This window comes from Oryctolagus cuniculus, chromosome 21 (assembly GCF_964237555.1).
Source record: "Oryctolagus cuniculus chromosome 21, mOryCun1.1, whole genome shotgun sequence".
Classification (NCBI taxonomy): Eukaryota; Metazoa; Chordata; class Mammalia; order Lagomorpha; family Leporidae; genus Oryctolagus; species Oryctolagus cuniculus.
Genome location: NC_091452.1, coordinates 22818229 through 22840812, shown reverse-complemented (window position 1 = coordinate 22840812; position 22584 = coordinate 22818229). Strand labels below are relative to the sequence as shown.

General features: G+C 56.7%; 1 long non-coding RNA gene across 1 annotated transcript; it reads left to right on the top strand.

The window, feature by feature from the left end:
* The first annotated feature begins 1849 nt into the window (after positions 1-1849).
* LOC127484700 (uncharacterized) lies at positions 1850-21467 on the top strand. The gene is made up of 2 exons (XR_011385140.1): positions 1850-12157; positions 13511-21467. It is a non-coding gene; the product is annotated as an uncharacterized lncRNA (long non-coding RNA).
* Positions 21468-22584: the final 1117 nt, after the last annotated feature.

The window sequence follows — 22584 nt, the reverse complement described above, 5'->3', positions numbered from 1 at the left end:
CCAGTCTCCTGACTTCAGCCTGGCCCCAGCCCTGGCTGTTGCAGCCATTTGGGGAGTGAACCAGTGGATGGAGGATCTCTTTCTGTCTCTCTCTCTCCATCACTCTGCCTCTCAAGTAAGTAAATCTTTTTTAAAAAAAATTGCAGAGACACACAGAGCAATTTTCCATCCATTGGTTTGCTGCCAAATGCTTGCAACCGCCAGGGCTGGGCCAGGCTGAAGCCAGGAGACTGGACCTCCATCCGGGCCTCCCCACACACGTTGCAGGGCCCCAAGTACTGGAGGCAACTGCTGCCTCCCAGGGCACGTATGAGCAGAAAATGGGACTCGGAAGCAGAGCTGGGACTCGAACCACGGCACTCCAATGTGGGATGCGGGCTTCCCAGGCAACAGCTCACAAACCCGCCCCACGAAGTTCGGATTCTGCCTTCTCTTGCAGCCTGAGAGTCCTGTCTGAAATGCTTTCCTGCACCCCTCACCCTGCTAACCCTGCTGCAGGTATTCCAGGTTACGCCTCCCTGAGGGACCTCTCAGCGACCCCCCCAGGATTTGAAGGCTGCTTCCTCTGAGGTCCTAGCGCCCCCTACCTTTCCCTCACCTGAGTCCTGACACTTTAAAGGGTCATCTGTCCCCTGACTGGACTCTGAGCTCCACCAGAGTGGGCATCCGTACCAATGCTGTATCTCCAGGGCCTGGCGGCAAAAGTATTAGTAAAGTCTGTTCGTTGAGTGAATAAATGCCCAAGAACCGTGATGTCCCATAGACAGCATGTTCCGTCTTTGGGGCCAGCGCTGTGGCATAGCAGTTAAAGCTGCTGCCTGAGATGCTGGCATCCCATGTGGGCGCCGGTTCGAGTCCCGGCCACTCCACTTCTGATCCAGCTCTCTGGTAACGCACCTGGGAAAGCAGGAGAAGATGGCCCAAGATGGCTTGGTCCTCCGTACCCATGAAGGAGACCCAGAGGAAGCGCCTGACTCCTGGCCCAGCTGTGGCTGTTGCGGCTATTTGGGGAGCGAGCCCACGGATGGAAGATTTCTCTCTCCTCCCAATCTCTCTGTAACTCTTTCAAGTACATAAATAAATCTATCACAAGCCAGAGGTGGAGGGCGCCAGGCTCAGGGGGCTCAGCGATGAGGGAGCAGTGGCCCCCGGCTCAGCAGCAGGGCTGAATGGCAGGCTGCGCTTTTACGGCCCCTTGCAGCTGCCTCCCTTTCAGTTCAAAATGGAGCTCACTGGAGGCAGAAACCCAAGACTTGGACGTTGTTTCCTGGCTCGGCAGGGCCTTTTGCGCATTATCACAATCATTGCTGTTCACTGGGAGCCAGCCCTTTGTAAATTCTCCGCAGGTCTGCATAGCCGCAGGAAACTGTCCCCCTTTGCAGATGACTAAAGTGAGGTCTAGATGGGTTAAGTAACTTCTTTATTACTGCCCTCTGGCGCCTTCCACACAGCCTCGTCATCAAACGCACAAAGGGGGCTCCTGGACCAAGCCCACCTCTCTGCTCCCGAACGCTAGCCCTGCCCTCCGCGGAACATCGCATCGGCAACGGCGCCCCCTGCAGGCGGCGGCGCAGCAAGCCCCGCCCCTTCATGGCGGAAACGCCCGAACGCCCCCTCCGCTGTCCGAAAAGAGCCGAGTGATTCTCCAACAAAAGGCCCGGACTCCGACAAGCGGCCCGTGCCGTCCTCGGCCTGGACCCGACCTCCGAGGCGGCCTCGGTCGCCGGGGTGTCTAGTCAGGGGAGGCCCTGGCACCCCGGAAACTGCGCCCCGGGCCTTGACGACCGTGGGCCCCTGCGTCGTGAGGGACCCCGGACGGCGGCGGCGACACTCCGGAGGCGCGGGGGCGTGCGGTGGAAGGGCGGGGCCTGTTGGGGGCGTGACCGGCTGCCGTACGGGGCGTGGCCGGCTGGCGTAGTGGGGGCGTGGCTGGGCGCTGGGCCGTTCCCTAAGCAAGACCTCGGTGCTTCCGGCCTTGGGTCAGTGTCCTGAACTGATGTGTCGGGTGACCAGCGTCGTCCTCCTCGGCAGACGCCAGTTTGTGCACCTGTAAAATGGGGGCCCTTCCAGGACATTACTACGCCTGCCGTTAGAGCCGGGACGGGCGAGCTAGTGCTGACGCCCTGGGAGCGCCTTCGCTGGCGGCCTTAGCGCGGGAGACTGCAGAGCCCTGGGAGGAGGAGGAGGACCGGTGTCCGGCACGCTGAGGCGGTGACTGACAGGCGGTGTGGCCAATGGAAGTGGACGGCAGCGCCCGTGTACCTGGCTTTGCGGGAAGCCGCCGCAGGCGTTATTCCAGCCGCACCACAGCCGGTTTGGGGGACTGGGTTGGCCCTGTCCCGTCTGAGGCCCAGGGTCGCGGCTCAGTAGCCTGTCCGAGCCACCCTGCCAACGGGGGGCTGAGACAGTGACCCCAGGCTTCCTCTCCACACCGGACTGTCTGACCTGGAAGGCAGCGTCCGAGGAGAATGACAAGGCCTCACAGTGTGCCCGAAGCATCCCGTGAGTTGCGCACCTACTAAGTGCGGGGTACTGGAATGCATCACTTATTCTGGAAGGTGGTGTGGTTTTCTGTCCCACCAGTCAGGCGCAGGGAGCTCACCTCTTGTGCCTCGGGACGAGCCATGCGTCAACCCGGGAGCCCCCGAGGAGAGGCTGGGCCCCGAGGGCCCCGGGGGCCGGTTTCCTGAGCTGACCTTCGCATCTGGGCACCACAGTTTGAAGACCACGTTAGCTTCTCACTATCTGAGACTTGGCCGGACTCAGTTTCCCCAGTTAGTGAGATTGAGAGACTTGATGATACCCACGGCCACGGTGCCTTCTGGCTCGAATATTGCATGGCTGCAGATGGAGCTGTGACGCCAGGATCCGCGAACTGTGCTTCCTGGGAGGATTCCTGATGAGTGCAGATCTGCCGCCCTACTCACAACATCCCTGGCACCACACGGGAGAGGCGGCAGCCACCCGCAGCAGTCGGCAGGAAGGGGTGGGGTGGAGTGGGGGTGGGGAGGGTGCCCCCTCCTGATGCTCAGAGCCCCCAAGGCTTCCTAGCTGAGAAAGCATTTACCAAAACCCGACCCCTAACGGGCCTGGAAAGGAGGGTTTTCTACCTCGTTAAACACTAGTGTTATGAATGATGCCTACAGCCCTGTTCTAGGCCCTGGGGGGGACTCTGCAGTTTGGACCGTGCCCGCCCTCTGCTCCCTGGGAACAAGCTGGCATTGGGGCGGGGGAGGGAGGAGAAGCAGGGGCCTGCGGAGTCAGGAGAGAATCTGGAGGAGGGGCCTGGGCAGCCCCCATCCCCGAGGCTGCCGGCACTGGCTGCTGGGCATCCGGTGGCACAAACGGGGGTTCCAGCACCTTCCTGGGAGAGGCAGCGGCCGGGCGAGTGGGGTCAGGACTGCAGCTGGCGGGCCCTTGTGGCTTGAGAATGAGATCATTGGTGTGCGTGCTGGGCTTCAGGCTGTACGCAGTACTTTCGCCTCACTGTGTCCCCAGGGCACCAGTGACATGGTACAGCGGTCTCAGTCTGCGGCACAGACATGCGACTCCCGGGGGGGCCCAGAGCCCCCAAAACGGCGCAGGCGATTTGCAAGAGGCGCAAGACCCTGAAATGCCAAAGAGTTCTGGATTTAGGAGTCTGAAGAACTGCCCCCCCAACCCCCAGACCCCATTTTTCCCCCTCTTTTCCCTGCAGCCTCTTTCAGGCCCGGCCCTGCCCTGGGAGTACAGCCACAAACAAGACCAAAAAATACGGGACCCGTTCCCTATGAGCTGATAGAGGGGCCGTGTCAGGGCCACACGAGCTTCAGGCCAGGCTCCTGACTCCGATGGGCTGGGAGCGAGTTGGAAGTTGGCAGGTGAGTCCCGGCAGCCTCACCAAGCCTCAGTTTCCCCCTTTCCCATGGGCCTGGGTCCCCCTACTTCTCAGCATAGAGTGAAGGTGGAAGTGATGAGGGCCCCTTTCAGCTTGGCCCAGGGAGGGGCTGACCCAGGCATTGAGATTCGCAGCCCAGTGCTCCTTCTTGGAGCCAGACAGGCCCCTGTTGGAAGAGCACCGGCGTGGGAGATGGGCATCTGGCACCAGTCTCCACTCAGCCTGGCCTTACTGAGTGACCCCAGACTCCCTGGGGCCTTAGTTTCCTACCCACCCACAGAGGGAGCCAGGCTGCCTGATGCTCTGTGGACAAACGCAGTTATGGGCAGTGGGCGTGTCAAGAGAGTGGTCAGTCCAGGAGAGCTTCCCAAAGGAGGTGGCGTAGATTGAGAACAGGGGTCCCGAGAGAATGCGGTGGGCTTTTTGGGCCTGGGGTTGTCCTGCTAGAACCTCTGGGCGTGATGAAGGAAGTGGGCTCAGATAGGAGCCAGGGAAGAGCAGGGTGAGGGAGAGCTGTGCCCTTTGCTGTGGGCCTCACTGCCAGGCCCCTGGGGCAGGCAGGCCTGGCTTTCAGTCTCTCCCATCATTGCTTCATTGAGAGCCCTGGATGTCACCTGTCCAAGCCTCATTTCGCCCCTCTGGGAATGGGAGCGGGAATCAACGCCTTATTCAACAGATTGTTGGAGGTGATTTGCCTAAACTTCTGTGAGGTACCCAGGTCCGCCAGATCTCTCTAGTGTCAGAAAATGGAGTCGTGGATGCCCAGAGCCGGGGGCAGGAGGTGAGGGGACTGGAAGATGACAGCGAAAGAGTTTGTTCCTTTTTGGGGTGATGAGAATGTTCCAGAGTTGATCGTAGTGATGGTTGTGTACCTGCCAACATACTCACAACCACGGATTTGTATACAGGTAATTGGCTGAATTGTTTGGTGTGTGCATTATCTCAACAAAGCTGTTACCATAATATTTCTGGGAGAATCATTAAGGTGCTACGTGCTGGGTACGTCAGGTGTTAGCGACAAGGGGGCGTCAAGGTGTTTGTGGAGGGTGAGCAGCTGGCCTAGCGGTTAAGACGCCAGAGACCACGTTGGAAAACTTGGATTCAACACCCGGCTGCGTGCCTGACTCCCGCAGCCTGCTGATGCCTCCTCTGGGAGACACCTGATGGCCCAAGTATGTGGGTTCCTGCTATCCAGAGGGGAGCCCTGAATTGAGTTCTCTGCTGTAGCCAGTGGGAGCTTGCTCACTCCCTCTCTCTGTCTGCCTCTTAAATAAATAATTTTTTTAAAGTTCATGGAAAATTAGAATTTGAAAATCAGTTTATTTTGGAACAAAATTCTTTTGAAATTTATGCGTAGTTTTTTCATGATACAAATTGTCCTTTTTTTTTTTTTTAAGATTTATTTATTTGAAAGCCAGAGTCATAGAGAGGCAAAAGCAGAGAGAGAGAGAGAGAGAGAGAGAGAGAGAGAGGGAGGTCTTCCATCCGATGGTTCACTCCCCAAATGACTGCAACAGCTGGAGCTGAGCTGATCCGAATCCAGGAGCCTGGAGCTTCTTCTGAGTCTCCCAGGCTGGTGCAGGGGCCCAAGTGCTTGGGCCGTCTTTTACTGCTTTCCCAGGCCATAGCAGAGAGCTGGATTGGAAGTAGAGCAGCTGGAACTCGAACCAGTGCCCTGTAGGATGCCGGCACTGCAGAAGGTGGCTTTATCTGCTATGCCACAGCACAATGAACTTTTAAAAGACCCTGGGGCTGGTGTTGTGGTACTGCAGGTTAAGCTGCCACCTGCCACGCCCATATGAGGGCCAGGTCAAGATCCGGCTGCTCCACTTCCCATCCAGCTCCCTGCTAATGCGCCTGGGAAAGCAGCAGGTAATGGCCCAAGTGCTTGGGGACCTGCCACCCACGTGGGAGACTAGGCTGGAGTTCTAGGCTCCTTGCTTCAGCCTGGCCTAGCCCCAGCCACTTGAGGAGTGAACCAACGGTGGCCAATCTCTCTGTCTCTCTGTAACTCTGCCTTTCAAATAAATTAGTCAATAAATTAGTCAACTTGACATATGCGTGGATTTCCATTTTTTTGGACCAAAATAAACTTACCTTTAATTCCACAAGTCCCCTTGTGTTACTGACGTTGCTTATCCCTAGCAGCCAGCCATGCCTGTCATCAGAGAGGGCTGACCAGCTGCTCAAGGAGAGGAAGGCACCCGGCTGCCCCGGCCTGGCTGAGGACCCCAAGCGAGGCACAGAACCTTCCTGAACCTCAGTTTTCTCATCTGAGAAATGGGAGTGATTTTCTGGGCCTTGGCCACCTCTTGGGACACTGTGAAGCTCAGAAGAGACCATAGGCTTAGCCAGATACAGATATGAGCCTGGGGGTGAAGAGTCGGGGGCAGCTGTGGTGTCCCCTCTGTCCCCAGACCAGGCTGACTCCACACATCGACTCACTGGTACTGAGTGCTGATTGCGTTCAAGGCGCAGTGTGGCAGGCACCCAGGGATCACAGCGGAGAGTGCTCCCGCCCGCCGGGAACCCAGAGTCCAGGAGAAGGGGCGCAACCAGGTCCCCCAGGTGCTGGGAGGGAGGCCCCCGCCCCTTCCAGCTGTGCAGCCCGACCTGTCGTCGTCCTGGGCTCGTCCGTTACCTCGTCTGTAAGATGGGGCGTACACGGCGCCTCCCTCACAGGGCTGTGCCGAGGTCCAGGGGGGCTTGCAGGGCGTGTGCACTTCGTCCATCCAGACCAGTGTTCTCCATAGTGTCAGTTCCACGAGTCTCCTCAGCCCCCTGTCCCACAGTGAATGAGGTCAGAGCCCAGACTCCCCGTCCCCTCCTGGATCAGTCTATCAGCTCCCCCAAGGCAGGGCCGGGGTGCCTCTCCCAGCCCCCGCCTCTGACTCAGAGACTCTTGGCTCCTCGGGACAGGCAGGAGGCCCCGGGGCTGCAGGCCTGAGCAGGAAGGGACCGCAGGCTCCCCCCTGCCGCAGCCTCTTCCCCCTCATCGGCAGCGTGAGGGCGCCAGGCCACCCCCAGCGGGCCTGTCTGGGCCTTTTGCTCTCACTGCGGCGGCGGCAGCCGGCCGAGCCCGACTCAGCAACTCCTCTGCAGAGCTGCGGCGGGGCTGGGGACCCAGCCAGGACCACCGCAGCCTCTGCAGCATCCCGTGGCCTCGCGGGAAGAGGCTGGGGGTCTGCTTCCCCCGCTAGGCACCAGTCCCTGCTCCCAAGCCGCAGCCCAGCAGCCGCAGAGCCTGATTTATGGCTCCCCTGGGCTCCGTCCAGCAGGCCCATTCTTCCCCGGATCCCTGTTTGCAGACAGATTGTCTCGGGCTGCAGCCTGGAAGCCCCACCCCACCGTCCAGGCACCTGGGACCTCAGGGCAGGCAGTGCACTGAGCGAGAGGATGGAGTTCCAGCCCAGCACTGCCATGAATAGCTGGGCAGCCAGGCGTGGCTCGTGGAGCCCGTTTCGTGGGCAGGACTCTCTCCTCACCTCCCGGAGCCTCAGTCTTCTCATCCATAAAATGGGGAGAGAACGGCTCAGACCCGGGTCACTGGAGGCAGACCCTCGCGCTGGACACGGCCCCAGCAGGTGACAGTAGATACGGGTCTCCTTCCCCGTCAAGGCCCAGCCCAGTAGCCTCTTCTCTGGTTCCCAGGGTCTGCCTGGGCCCCCGTCACAGACAGAGGAAAGATGGGGGATGGGCTGAGGGTAGGAGTTTGGGGGCCAGTGTAGGGGTTGGGGTGGCAAGCGTCACTATGCCTCGAGGTGGTCCCAGCCCAGTGGTGAGCAGGAAGGAGGAGGGGGCAAAGCGGGCCTCAGTGCTGGTCGTCTACGAGGAGGGCATGGGACTGTCCAGAACACGGTGGCCTGTTGCCCACTTGTCCCCGTCTCAGCAGGTATTTGGTCACCGTCTTCTCCTTTCCTGCCTTTATACGTCTGGCCCTGGAACAGAGTTCCTTTTTATTAATTGTTCTACTTGAGGAGCGGGCACTGTGGCGCAGTGGGTTAAAGCCTCAGCCTGCAGCGCCAGCATCCCATAGGGGCGCTGGGTCAAGTCCAACTGTTGCACTTCCGATCTATCTCCTTGCTAATGCACCTGGGAAAGCAGCGGAAGGTGGCCCAAGTCCTTGGACCCCTGCAGTCATGTGGGAGATCCGGAAGAAGCTCCTGGCTCCTGGCTTCAGATTGGCCCAGCTCCGGCCATTGCAGCCATTTGTGGAGTGAACCAGAGGATGGGAGACCTCTCTCTCTCTCTCTCTCTCTCTCTCTCTTTCAAATAAACAAATAAAATCTTTTTAAAAATGCATGGATTGAAAAATTTTTTGCATCAAAACTTCGGTTTCAACTTCCCCTTGTATTAGTGCGTGACTGCCAGCATGCTACACTCTTCACTCTCAGGTTTCATTTGTGCCTCACCCTTCTGCTATGAAGTAGTAAGGGCTATAATTGACCCTGTTCAACAGCTGTGAAGACAGAGGCTCAGAGAGGTTACATGCCTTGCTCAACGTCACATAGCAATGAATTCCCAAAACAGGCTTTAATTTTTTTAAAAAAGATTTATTTATTATTTGAAAGTCAGAGTTACACAGAGAGAGGAGAGGCAGAGAGAGAGAGAGGTCTTCCATCTGATGGGTCACTCCCCAGTTGGCCGCAACAGCTGGAGCTGCGCCGATCCGAAGCCCGGAGCCAGGAGCCTCCTCCGGGTCTCCCATGTGGGTGCAGGGGCCCAAGCACTTGGGCCATCTCCTACTGCTTTCCCAGGCCATAGCAGAGAGCTGGATCAGAAGTGGAGCAGCCGGGTCTCAAACCAGCACCCAAATGGGATGCTGGCGCTTCAGGCCAGGGCATTAACCCACTGCACCACAGCACCGGCCCCATCCAGGCTTTAATTTTTAAAAAGTATTTATTCATGGGTCGGCGCCGCAGCTCACTAGGCTAATCCTCCGCCTTGCGGCGCCGGCACACCGGGTTCTAGTCCCGGTCGGGGCACCGGATTCTGTCCTGGTTGCCCCTCTTCCAGGCCAGCTCTCTGCTGTGGCCAGGGAGTGCAGTGGAGGATGGCCCAAGTGCTTGGGCCCTGCACCCCATGGGAGACCAGGAGAAGCACCTGGCTCCTGCCATCGGATCAGCGCGGTGCATCAGCCGCGGCGGCCATTGGAGGGTGAACCAACAGCAAAGGAAGACCTTTCTCTCTGTCTCTCTCTCTCTCACTGTCCACTCTGCCTGTCAAAAAAAAAAAAAAAAAAGTATTTATTCATGGCACAAAAGGCCAAAGTCCCAAAAAGCAGACAGGGAAGTCTCCCTGCTCCTCGTCAGCCCCCCTCTACCCAGGTCCTCCCCAAGAGGCAGTCTGGAGATCATCCCAGCAGGTTGATGTTTTCCCAGAGAAGTGCCGGGTGTGCATTTTTAGAGCCAACTTCAAACGCAGGCCTGTGAGACGCCCCGGCCACCAGAGCTGCTCGGGACTCGGGACAGAGTGCCCACCAGGGCCTGGCCGGGGTGTGCGGCCACCAGAGACCTCCACGCCCTTGCCCTGAGGCCCCCTCCTTGTCCTGGGTTCCCATCCCCGCTGCCCTTGTGCCTGCCTCGCAGCTGGGCCAGCTGCCTGCCCGGCTCTGCTCTGGAGGCTGCCGCAGAGGCTGGGCGCTGGGCCACGGTCTCGCCCGCCACTGCCATAGTAAAGGGCTGCGTCAGGCTGTGGGGTCTCCCTTCGGCCCAGTGCGATCCCTGTTTTCTTATCCCTCGCAGAGGCAGCTCAGCGTGGGGAAACAACCTGTGCAAGGGCAGGGGGCTGCAGGGCGGGGGTGATGGCAGGTGGGGAGTAGGGGGGCGTACCCCTGTGGGGCACTAGGCAGGCCTCTGATTCCCGGCTCCACTGCTTGCTGATGGGAACCCAGTGGGTGTGCCTCCCCGAGGACTCCCTATTGTCTCTGAGGATTAAGAGAGTACCCCAAATTGCCTTGGAAGCTGACACACGACCTGGACTGTCCCAGCCCTGCAGGCTTCCGTTGGAAGGGGCAGCTCGCAAGCCCCTGGGAGCTCTCACTTCGCTTCCCACCTGCAGAGGGGATGGACTGTTTGGTTCTTGGGCTTGCAGAGACCCAGGACCCCTGCCTCCCTGCTGCTCCCCAGGGCGGTCCTCTGGTCCAGAGGAGCCCATTGACAGGATTTGCCCTTGGCAGGGGGCAGGGCAGCAGGACAGGCACCCAGGCTGGGCGGGGGAGCCTGGGGGTACAGACGGAGCGCAGGGGTGGGAATCCCGAGCCTGGGAGCCCCTCTTACTCAGGAGCTCTGGGTCTTCCTGCGCCTCAGTTTCTCCCTCTGGGAAATGGGGCTGTCTTCTCTCTCCCACTCCATGCAGCCTCGTGGGATTTGAGATATGTGGGGAAGGAACTGCCTGAGAGGGTGTTTACCGCCTGCAAAGCAGCCCAGTTTGGTTCAGCCCCCAAAAGGGTGTTGTAAGGATTTCATTTGGAAATAGATATTAGAGATAGTAGCACAACATTTTTTTTAAAAAGATTTATTTATTTATTATTCAAAAGCCAGAGTTACAGAGAGGCAAAGGCAGAAAGAGAGAGGGAGAGGGGGAGAGAGAGAGAATCTTCTATGTGTCGGTTCACTCTCCAAATGGCCACAGAGCCAGGGCGGGGCCAGGCTGCAATGGGGAACCTGGAGCCAGGTCTCCCACGTGTGTGCAGGGCCCAAGCACTTGGCCATCCTCTGCTGCCTTCCCAAGCACGTTAGCAGGGAGTTAGATCAGAAGTTTGATCAGCAGCTGGGATTTGAAAGGATACCCATATGGGATGCTGGCATTGCAGGCTGTGGCTTAACACGCTGCGCCACACGTTAGCCACAACGTTAGTAATGAATACCACTGAACTGTACACTGAACAGTAAAAATGGAGCCAGCACTGTAGCTCAGTGGGTTAAACCACCACTTGCAACGCTGACATCCTGTATCAGAATGCCATATTCGAGTCCTGGGTTCTGATCCAGCTCCCTGCTAATGCACCTGGGAAGGCAGCAGATGATGGCCCAAGTGCTTGGGGCCCTGCCACCCATGTGGGAGATCCAGATGGAGTTCTGGGCCCCTGACTTCCATCTGACTCAGCCCTGGCTGTTGTGGCCATTTGGGGAGTGAACCAGCAGATGGAAGATCTATCTTTTTGACTCTCCCCCCTCCCTGTTACTCTGCCTTATGAATACATAAGTAAATCGTTTTTAATGGCAGATTTCATGTTCAATAAATTTTACACAATTTTTTAAAGTGTGCAGTGAAAAAAGATTTGAGGTAGTTGAAAGCCAAATAGGAGGCAGGAGGGCATGGGTACCTATACCTGCGGCCTGGAACCACAGAGCCCTGGGCTGCTCTGGGCAGGGGAATACCCAGACTTGTCCCACCCTCCAGTTTCCCTTCCCTGCCTCCCATGTGCTGGACCAGAGCCAGTTGGCAAAGAAGCTTGGGAAATGTAGTTCACAGGGGCCCGCTCCTGGGGTGCTGCGCAGAGCACAGAAAGGTTGGTAACTGTGTCTGAGATCACACCGCAAAGGACCTGTATAGTGATCAATGGTAAATGACTGTCAACTTAGCATAAAAGTCTGGGTTCAAAGCCAGACCTGAATGCTAAGGGTTCTGGCTCTCCTGGTGCGCCATCTTGGCACTCAATTGCAAAGACTAGGCAAGGAAAGCAGAAAAGGCAGGGGTGTTTACAAGGCCCCTTTCTGCCTTGTGCTGTGGATGTTGGTCCTGGGGGCCAGCAGGGTCCCAGTGTCCTGAACAGCACTCTGCCCGCAGAGCCCCCATGCCCTCCAGGGCAGGAGTCGGACAAGGAGAAGCCGTGGGGACCCTGAGCTCAGTAGGCCAAGCCGGCATGGCCAGAGGAGCCAGGGGGGCAGAACTGGCCCCGAGAAGACACACTGGGTACCTAGGGCTGTGGGGATCTTCCCACTGTATCCTGGGGAGACTGCCCGGCCTCGTGGGGTTGTGTTCCTTTGTGTCAGTTTTCTCTCTGCAGCTGACAGGCCCTGTGTTCAGACCAAATCGTCCAGAAAGGCCTGCGTCTGAACTCCAGAGGAAGTGGGGTGGCAGCCTGGAGTTTTCCTGTGAACACCCCTGGCATGGATGCTGAAGCCGTCAGCGGGGCACTCAGCGGGCCTGCCCATGGTCACATCCGGGGCTTCACCCCCAGGAAGCTGAACCACTGCATCTGGAGTGAGTCAGACTGGGGCAGATCCTGACTGTGGCTCAGGGACCCCCAGCCAAGCCTCTCACCTCCAGGAGCAGGTAAGCGGGGGCGGGGGGGGGCAGTACCTCTCTTGCAGGGTTGTGGGAAGGAGTGGAGGGTGCCCACATAGTGCCCAGGAGCTAGGGTTGCCATGGTTACCAAGAGGCCAGTCCCAGGACGGCTGTGATGACTGGGGCTGCCCCCTGACCCCCAGGAGGGGGAGAACCCCGTAGATTCCCTACTCGGCTCTCCCTGACCCCTCCCAGGTGACACAGTGGCAGGAATTTGTCCTCTGCAGGGGTGTGCAGGCAGAAAGTCTCCTTTTTTGATGAGACAGCGATGAGGTGATGTCTGGGTTTTTTATATCCCCATTGCTGAACTAATGCCAGACGCCAGCGTCCAGGCTGGCTCCCATGAGCCACGGTTGTCCTCTGGGCTCCTGGCCCCGTGGGGGACCTTCTGGGGTTCACCTCGAGACCCACCAGCAGCGAAGGAGTTGGTCAAGACACACGAGTGCATTTCTAAGACCCACCACCTCCCCTGGGCACCCGGACAGGGCCTTGAGAGCCTGCCCCACTGTCGTCTTTTCCTTAGAAACAAAACAGAACTTACTGTGGTTTTCTTCTTACCAAAGTAAGAAGCCCTGGAGGTGTGGGAACTACCATAAGCCTATTTTGGAGGGTAAACGGAGGCCGGACCAGATAAGCTGATTACCTGGTGTGTAAGACCCCAGCACTAAGTGTTGAGTCATAGCCCTCATCCTATAGATCGACTGTGGGTCAGAAGCCTGCATCCACTTTGCTATTCTGGGTCTCTGGTCGACCCAGTTTGCTGAACAGAAGGATCAATGGCCTGGAATTTGAGATTGTTGGTGATACTACTATAGGGTCATATCAGAAATGGGGGAAAAAAATCCCTAAAAATACCACACACATGTTAAAAAAAAACAACACTGAGTGACAACAGTGTCTGGGGTAGGCAGTGCTTGTTCCTGAGACCTCCGTGTCCCGCAGGAAAGCCCAGGAACCGTTTATTATACAGACGCAACCCTGGAGATGGATGGTGCGAGAGACGTCTCAGCCAGAGGGCCCTCCCATCCGATGCTGCATAGATCCCGCCAGATTTTACTAGCCACTCACGAGTATATGTTCACATTTTTGTTTTTAAATCCTGCTATCCATCCTGATTTGCAACTTGCTTTTTGCAAATAACAGTAGCTTGAAATGCAACAATTATTAGCCCGGCAGGTTCATGATGGGTCTGGTGGCAGAAGCAGCTGGTGAGGCTTGTGTGCAAAATTGTGTGTGTGTGTGTGTGTGTGTGTGTGTGTGGGAGAGAGAGAGAGAGAGAGAGAGAGAGAGAGAGAGAGAGCCTTTTTCAGTGGTAGTTCAGACAGCCCCCTTGTTTTTCAGTTGGGGAATCAGGCCGAGTGGAGAAGGGACTCGGGCGTGGCGATGGGGAGCCCATCCCTTGGCAATGGCCTTGAAGGATGAGGACAAGACTGCTGCAGTCGCCTGGCCCTGGGCGTGCTGCCCTGGCTTCTGAGAGGAGCTGCAGCCTGCAGAGCCAAAGGAGGACAAGGAAGGCAGCCTGCCCGGCTCCCGGGCTGAGCCTCTGCAGTCCCTGCCAGGAGAGATTTACAGCCTCCCGGAGCTCGCGAAGGTTACAGAGAAAAAGCTGGTGCAGCCGAGGGGAGCCTGCAGCGCCTGCTGGGGGCCTGGCTCCTCCAGGCTCAAGGAAGCCCTCCCAGGAGCGGGCTTAGAACGTGAGGGTGGGTGAGAGGCAGGGCACAGAGGGCACTCGGGGACCCGGATGCCTGCACACCTGGAGCTCGGAGCAGCACTGAGCACAGGGCCTGGCTCAGCTCTTGCTGCTGAGGCTGAGTGCTGTCAGTCAATGCAGTCGTGCAGGCTTTATGGAGCTCAGACTGCCCAGGACCTTCCCAGCTGCAGTGGGAGGGTCTCATGTCACCAATGGTGACAGCCACTATCCATGGAGCAAGGCCCCTGCGTGTGCACTGTGCTGAGCACTGTACCTGCACAGTTCAGCCTTTCTTTAAAAAATGTTTGCGGCCAGCATTGTGGCGTAGCAGGTAAAGCTGCCGCCCGTGACGCCGGCATCCATATGGGTGCCGATTTGAGCCCCAGCTGCTCCACTTCTGATCCAGCCCCCTGCTAATGCGCCTGGAAAAACAGCAGAAGATGGCCCAAGTGCTTGGGCCCTTCCTCCAACGTGGGAGACCTGGAAGAAGCTCCTGGCTTCTGGGTTTGGGCTGGCCCAGCTCCGGCCATTTTGGCCACTTGGAGAGTGAATCAATGGATGGAAGATCTCTCCCTCTCTCTTCTTCTCTTTGTGTAACTCTGCCTTTCAAATAAATAAATCTTTAAAAAGCAAATAATAATGTTTTATTTCTTTTTATTTACTTGAAAGGTGGAGAGAAAGAGATAGAGGCTTTACATCTGTTGCTTCACTCCACAAATGCCTACAACAGCCATGATGGGGCCAGACCAAAGCCAGGAGGCTGGAATTCCATCAGGGGCTCCCAAGTGGGTGCCAGTGAACCAAGTGTGTGAGCCATCACCTGCTTCTCTCAGGGTGCATGTTAACAGGAAGCTGGAATCCAGAGTGGAGCTAGGACTCGAACCCAGGCACCCCCAAATTGGAGTCCCAAGTTGCAGCTTAACCACTGCCCCAAATGCCCTCTCCCGTGAGCTCGTTCTGCTAACGTCTGGATACTTTCTCTGTGTACAAGAGGAATTCTAAAAGTGCACGGAAAATGGAGTGAAAAGATAAGCTTATTTTAGTGCAAAAATTTTCGATAGCCATGCATAATTTTCATGATATGCATTTTTTTTCTTTTTTGGAAGATTTATTTAGTTTTTCTGAAAGGTAGAGTCACAGAAATACAGAGGTCTTCCATCCACTGGTTCACACCCTAAATGACCACGATGGCTGGGGCTGGGCCAGTCTGAAGCCAGGAACTCCATCCGGGTGTCCCATATGGATGGCAGGGGCCTAAGCACTTGGGTCATCTGCTACTTTCCCAGGCACATTTGCAGGGATCAGAAGCGGAGCAGTCAGGACTTGAACCAGCACTCTGATATGGGATGCCGGCATCGCAGGCTGGCCCGTGTAGCTTGATGTTTTTCATTTTCCAATTCAACAACATGGGACAAGCCTCTCTCCATGGCAGTAAATCCTGATTACGTTCTCACCTATCAGACATGGACCAGTCTGCTGTGGGGCTGGGCCACGTGGATAAACTCTCCAGGGGGCCTGTGTGAGCTGAGGTGGGTGTCCCATCCCAGGCCCAGCAGGTCATACCTCCTTGGAGGACCTCTGTGGGCCCAGCTAGCCTTTGTGGCCCTGCACCTGCTCCTCCACCTGCAGACCCACGGATCATTCCCCTCCAAGCCATGATGCACAGCTTCCCGCTGTCTGCCTGAGGGGTGGCTGCGCGGCCAGTCTCAAAGGCGGCGCCCCACTGCCCACGCTGCAGGCATTTCCACCTGGATCCCCTCCTCTAGCCAGACACCCATCAAACATGTGCACAAGAAGCTGGATTCAGGTAGGAGCCCCCCACCCCACCCCGTCTGCCTGTGCCCTGAGGCCAGCCCGTGCTACCTCCCTGCTTGAGCCCAGCCTCTTCACGCCCTGCGTGTGTGCAGACAGCTGATACTGCGCCAGCTCGAAGCCAGGAGCCCAAAGTCAACCCAGGTCTCCTGCAGGAAGTGGCAGGGACCCAATTACTAGAGCCAGCACTGCTGCCTCCCAGAGTCTATGTCAGCAAGCAGCTGCAGTTGGGAGCTGGAGCTGGGAGTGGACCCCAGACGTTCTGACGTGAGACACAGGCGTCTTAACCACCAGGCTAAGTGCCTGCCCCAAAGACAGCTTTTGAAGGGGCAGCCCTGGGCAGCCCCGTGTGCCTCAGTACAGCCCTTTGGGGTTGAAATGCATCAGACAGAGCCTGGCACATAGTGGCAAGCGGTCAGGAAGAGCAGCCCAGCACAAGCAGGTACCGGGCAAATACTCACTGTGTGCTTAGCAGGCGTGGCGGGGGAGGGCGCATCTGAAAGGTGTACATTATTCCAGGAGAACACCTGCAGCTCCCCTCACCTCTGGGCCCCTGCTGGGGCTTGGGGGGCAGAGGCGGGTGGTCTCACCCCTTCCCGGACCCTCTGCCTCCAGGAGCCAGTCAAACCTGGGCCGTGTCTCTGCTGTGTGTCCTGGGAAGCTGCTTCGCCTCTCTGTGACTCGGTCTCCTGGTCTTTAGCATGGTGTGTTTTTTTTTTTCTTAAAGATTTTATTGATTCATTTGAGAGGTAGAGTTATAGACAGAGAAATGGAGAGAGAGAGAGAGAGAGAGAGAGAGAGAGAGAGAAAGTCTTCCATCTGCTGATTCACTCCCCAAATGGCTGCAATGGCCAGAGCTGGGACCATCTGAAGCTAGTAGGAGCCAGGAGCTTCTTCTGGGTCTCCCATGCAGGTGCAGGGCTCCAAGCACCACCTTCCACTGCTTTCCCGGGCCACGAGCAGAGAGCTGGATCAGAACGGGGGTCACCAGGACATGAACCGGTGCCCACCTGTGCTGGCACCGCAGGTGGAGACTTAACCTAGTATGCCACAGCGCCGGCCCCTGGCATGGGGGTTTATGCATTCGTTCAATGCACGCTTATTGAGTACCCCTGTGAGGCAGGGCCTTTGCTAGGAGCCGGGGATACCGTGGTGAGCTGAACAGACCCAGGCCAATTTGGATGGGGCGACAGAGACAGAAAAGGAACAAGTGCTTGAGACAATTTCCTAAGTGCTAGGGAGACGGCGAAAGCAGATAGCGTGTGGCTGTAGAGTATGGGGCAGGGGCTGCTCTAGAGAGCGGCCAGGGGAATCCTCCACAAAGCAGCTCCTTCTGCAGATAAGGAAGCTGTTGTGTACTGACGTCAGGAGCCAGCCCTGCAAAGGTCCTGGGAGAAGGCCCGTCAGGCAAGTGCACCTGGCAGGAAGTGCACCTGCTGCCAGAACGAGCCTGGCGTGTGGAAGGAGCAAGGCCCCTGTTGTTGGAGGGGAGTGAGCAGCGGGCAGCCAAGATGTGGGCGCCGGAGGGCTGAGGTCAGGTCAAACAGAGTAAAGATTTCTGGGCCAGTGTTGTAGCACAGTGGGTTAACCCACCGCTTGCAACGCTGGTATCCCATACTGGAGTGGCACTCAAGTCCTGGTTGCTCAACTTCTTCTTTTTCTTTTGACAGGCAGAGTGGACAGTGAGAGAGAGAGACAGAGAGAAAGGTCTTCCTTTGCCGTTGGTTCACCCTCCAATGGCCGCCGCGGCCAGCACGCTACGGCCGGCGCACCGCACTGATCCGATGGCAGGAGCCAGGTGCTTCTCCTGGTCTCCCATGGGGTGCAGGGCCCAAGCACCTGGGCCATCCTCCACTGCACTCCCTGGCCACAGCAGAGAGCTGGCCTGGAAGAGGGGCAACTGGGACAGAATCCGGCGCCCCGACTGGGACTAGAACCTGGTGTGCCGGCGCCGCAAGGCGGAGGATTAGCCTAGTGAGCCGCGGCACCGGCCCTCAACTTCTGATCTAGCTTCTTGCTAATGTGCCTGGGAAGGCAGCAGAGCATGGCCCAAGTTTTTGGGTCCCTGGCATCCATGTGGGAGACCCGGATGGAGTTCCTGGCTGCTGGCTTCAGCCTGGCCCAGCCGTGGCTGTTGCGTTATTTGGTGAGTGTCCCAGCAGATGGAAGCTCTCCCTCTCTCCTCTCTCTCCTCTCTCTCTCTCTGTCTGTCTCTCTCTCTCTGCCACTCTGTCTTTCAAATAAATCCCAGAGGCATCTGGCCTGGTCTATGTGAATAATGAGCATGACATGGTGACCCCAATGGAGAGCATTTGTTAAATTCACCTTGTGGGGTTCGCACAGTGGCGCAGCCGGTTAAAGCCCTGGCCTGTGGTGTCGGCTTCCATATGGGCGCTGATTTGAGTCTCAGCTGCTCCACTTCCAATCCAGCTCCCTGCTGATGTGCCTGGGGAAGCAGCTCAAGATGGCCCAAGTGCTTGGGCCCCTGCACCCCGGCTCCTGGCTTCGGATCAGCTCAGCTCCGGCCGTTGCAGCCATTTGGGGAGTGAACCAGCGGATGGAAGACCTCACTCCCTCTCTCTCTCTGTCTCTACCTCTTTCTGTGACTCTGTCTGTCAAATAAATAAAATAAATCTTTAAAAAAAAAAAAAAAAACCTCACCTCATATTGGGCACTGTTCTAAGCACTGAGATCCGTCATTTAAGCCTTCCAACCTCCCTTGTCAGGTGGGCCCTTGTATTGTTCTCATTTTCCAAATGATGATGGGAACACAGAGAGAAGCAGCTCCTCCAAGGCCACACACACACACAGTGGGTCAGCTGTGGATCCAAACAGGAATCCGAGACCAGAGCTGTGTTCCTACCTCCATCCTGTCTGCCTCGCTTGCTGAGTGGTAGCCATTTATTTCCAGGGTAAGAGCAGCACCAGCAAGCCGAGTCTGCAGAAGATGAGCTAGAAATTAAAAGGAGAAACATGGTAAGTGAGGCAGAACGATTCTGCAGAAGCAACACAGATCGTGGGGCTGCAGACGGCTGGCGGACTCTGCCCGGGGCCGATGGCTGGCCCTGGCTGGACGCTGGCAGCCCCAGGAACAGAGCAGCACAGTCTGGCTGCTCAGGGCATCCCTTCCGCACGGCGGCAGTGGCACCCCAGCCAGGAATGCTGTCATCTGTGCCCTCTGAGGGGCCCAGAGCAGGCTGGGCTGTACTGAACGGCAGCTTTAGAGAAGGGCAGCCCGGTTCTGCCTCTGCCAGCTGTGTGACCGGGGGTGGGGGTGGGTCTCTTTCCCTCTCTGAGCCTCAATTTCCCTTTATAATATGGGAAAATAGCAGTATTAAAGGAGAATCTTTTTTAAGTTTTATTGTATTTTATTTCTTTGAAAGGCAGAGTGACAGAGATCCTCCACCCACTGGTTCATTCTCCAAATGCCCACAACAACCGAGGCTGGGCCAGGCCAAAGCCAAGAACCAGGACCCAAGCACTTGAGCCCTCACCTGCTGCCTCCCAGGGTGCACAGCTGCAGGAAGTTGAATCAGAAGCAGAGCAGCTGGGATTCAAACCAGCTCCCAGCAGGAGATGGGGGCGTCCCAAAAAGTGGTCTCTCCCACGGTGCCACAATACCTGCCCCTGGAGGAAATCCCTGTAGAGAGCACAGCCCGGGGCGTGGCACACACAAAGCCTTGGGAAACGGTGGCTGTGACTCAGAGCCAGAGGGTGGGAAGGGCGTGTTGGTGTCGGGGCACCAGGCAGAGGCGGCAGACGGCAGCAGGGGCATGGTGCCAGGTGGGAGATCATATGGGTCATGGTTCCTAGGAGGGTCGGGCAGGGGCCAACTGTGTTCTGATGGATTTGAAGGCTCCCTCTGGCCGTTAGGTGGGTCAGAGTGGGAAGCAGGGGGCGGGAGGGTGGTGAAGAGGCAGCTGCTGGTGGCTGTGCCCCATGGCAGGTGCGGTGCACACAGAGCCAAATCCCGAACTGACCAGGAGGGGCGCTGCACCTCCGGCTCCTTGACCCAGGGCCTGAACCAGCTGGGCCAAGAGGTGCCTCGTCCCCAGGCTTCACACCGGCAGACTCAAGTGCAGCTCAGGACTACACCTGCACCTGCAACCTTCTCACCGCCACCACCTCTGGCACCCAGGTGGCGATGCCCAGCTGGCCCAGGAAGGTGGGGTTGACTGGCGATGGGTAACATAGCTGTACCAAGCTGTGCCTGATTCTGTCTCCGGTGTCTCCACACTGGCTCCAGGAAGTAGGTTCTGTTACTCTCCCTGGTTTGCAGAAGAGGGAAACTGAGGCTCGGGAGAGCACATGGAACTTGTGGCCCACAGAACCGTGAAGGCACTGATGGACGTGGTCTGAAGCCACTAAGTGTGTGGTGATCGTCTCTACGGAAAGAGAAATCAAACAGAGATTTGCCAGGAGGTTGCGATGTGTTGACTGTTTTAGTGGTACAGTCTGGCTTTCTGGGTGCAGTGGCTCAGAGAGGGACCACCCCCTTCTCGAGATCAGAGAGCCACTGAAGTACAGGACAGCCCCAAAGGCAGGTGTGAGGATGCCCAGGTAGGGCCCCTCGCTGCCCCCACTGGGATTTTCCTAAGAGTTGAGAAATAGCCGGGGTACCTGTTCCACAAAGCGACTGGGATGGGGCTTGCCCCTTCCTCTGTGACTCCCGGGAGGGCATGGCCCAGCCAGCCCCCTGTTCTCATCATCCGGGCATGGAAGGTGTCAGGGGCAGTCCCAGGGTGGCCCGGGGACACACCAGGGAGATGCTCTAAATGGAAATGGACAGCTTGATGTGTTAAGTGCTTTTTTTGTTTTATTTTGTTTTGTTTCGTTTCGTTTTCTTAGATAATGAGGTCAGCTGGTTAAACGCTTTACAGACTCACTTCTGTCCACTGAGAAGGCCCGGACAATGAAACCCCGCACGCCTGAGCACCCCCAGCACTCAGATTATGGTTTCCAAATACCATTCTCCAGTGAGACGGAGCAGGGCAGCCGTACGTGGACCGTGATTTGGCTTCCCGACTCATGCAGGTGTTCCAAGCACAAAGTCTTGTGTGAATGGTGCTGAGAGGGCGGAAACTTAATCCAATGAGGACGCCTGAAGGTGAGGCATTTGGGAAGTGACTGAAGAGGATCAGGTGGCTGGAGGGAGCCTGTGACCCAGTTGTGTGACCCACATAGACTTCCACGCTGCCCGGCTCGCCACAGGACCCTTCCTCTGCACGTGTCCCGCCACCTGCCATGCCCACTGGACACCACACCAGCGCGGGAGCCAGTCATGCATTGTGAGCGGGGAAGAGTGAGCTGAAACCTACCTCCTACCTCCATAAGTCGTTTCTCTCGAGTATTTTAGTTATAGCGGCGATTAATACAAGGGCTATTTGGAAAACCTGTTGATTCCAGTGCTGGGGCAGAGAAAATATGTGTTGAATATACGTTGAAGTACCAGGAAGTAAGGAGATAAAAGAAAATGGTTACAGGCATTTGGTTCAGTGGTTAAGGGCTGCCTTCCTCAGGGCCAGCGCTGTGGCATAGTAGGTTCAGCATCTGCGTGTGACACCGGCATCCCACTTGGGCACTGGTTCGTGTCCTGGCTGCTCCCCTTCTGATCCAGCCTGGGAAAGCAATGGAAGATGGCCCACGTGCTCGGGCCCCTGCACCCACGTGGGAGACCTGGAAGAATTGCAGCCATTTAGGGAGTGAACCAGAGGATCAAAGACCTCCCTCTCTGTCTCTCCTTCTCAGTATCTGTAATTCCACCTCTCGAGTAAATAAATCAATCTTTTGAAAAAATGTATAACTATTTATTTTTATTTTTCATAAATACAATTTTAGGAATATAGTGATTCTTCCCACCGTACCCACACTCCCACCCTTCTTCCTCCTCCCTCTCCTATTTCCATTCTTATTTTTTACTAAGATCTATTTTCAGTTAACTTTATACACATACAAATAACTCTATATTAAGTAAAGAGTTCCACAAATTGTATGAAAAATAATTGTTCCTCAACAGTCGAGCAGTCGAGACAAGGGCTGTTCAAAGTCATTGCGTCTCGAAGCGTTAATTTCAGTTCTGTAGATTATTTTTAGGTGCTCTCTTAGTTAGCACGGATCAGGGAGAACACATGGTATTTGTCCCTTGGGGACTGGCTTATTTCACTAAGTATGGTGTTGGCCGGTTTCATCCATTTTGTTGCAAATGACAGGATTTCTTTCTTTCTTTCTTTCTTTCTTTTTTTTTTTTTTTTTTTTTGACAGGCAGAGTGGACAGTGAGAGAGAGAGAGAGAGAGAGAGAAAGGTCTTCCTTTTGCCGTTGGTTCACCCTCCAATGGCCGCTGCGGACGGTGCACTGTGCTGATCCAAAGCCAGGAGCCAGGTGCTTCCTCCTGGTCTCCCATGGGGTGCAGGGCCCAAGCACTTGGGCCATCCTCCACTGCACTCCCTGGCCACAGCAGAGAGCTGGCCTGGAAAAGGGGCAACCGGGACTGAATCCGGCACCCTGACCGGGACTAGAACCTGGTGTGCCGGCGCTGCAAGGCGGAGGATTAGCCTAGTGAGCTGCAGCGCCGGCCAGCTATTCCAATTCTGAAGGTGTTATTTATGAGAAGTGGAATAAGCCAGATGGAAAAGAACAGATATTCTAGGATTCCGTGCATCTGCGGCACCTAGAAGAGAAATCTGCAGGACGAAAGGTAACGGACTGAAGGGAGGAGCAGTGCAGAGTCGGTGTCCCACGGGCCTAGGGTTTCAGGCTGGGAAGATGACCTGTGTTATGGCACAGCAGGTTAAGCCACCACCCACGACACTGGCATCCTGTATGAACACTGGGAGTCCTGGCTGCTGCGTTTCTGCTCCAGCTCCCTGCTAATGCACCTGGGAAGGCAGCAGATGGCCCAAGTGCTTCGGCCC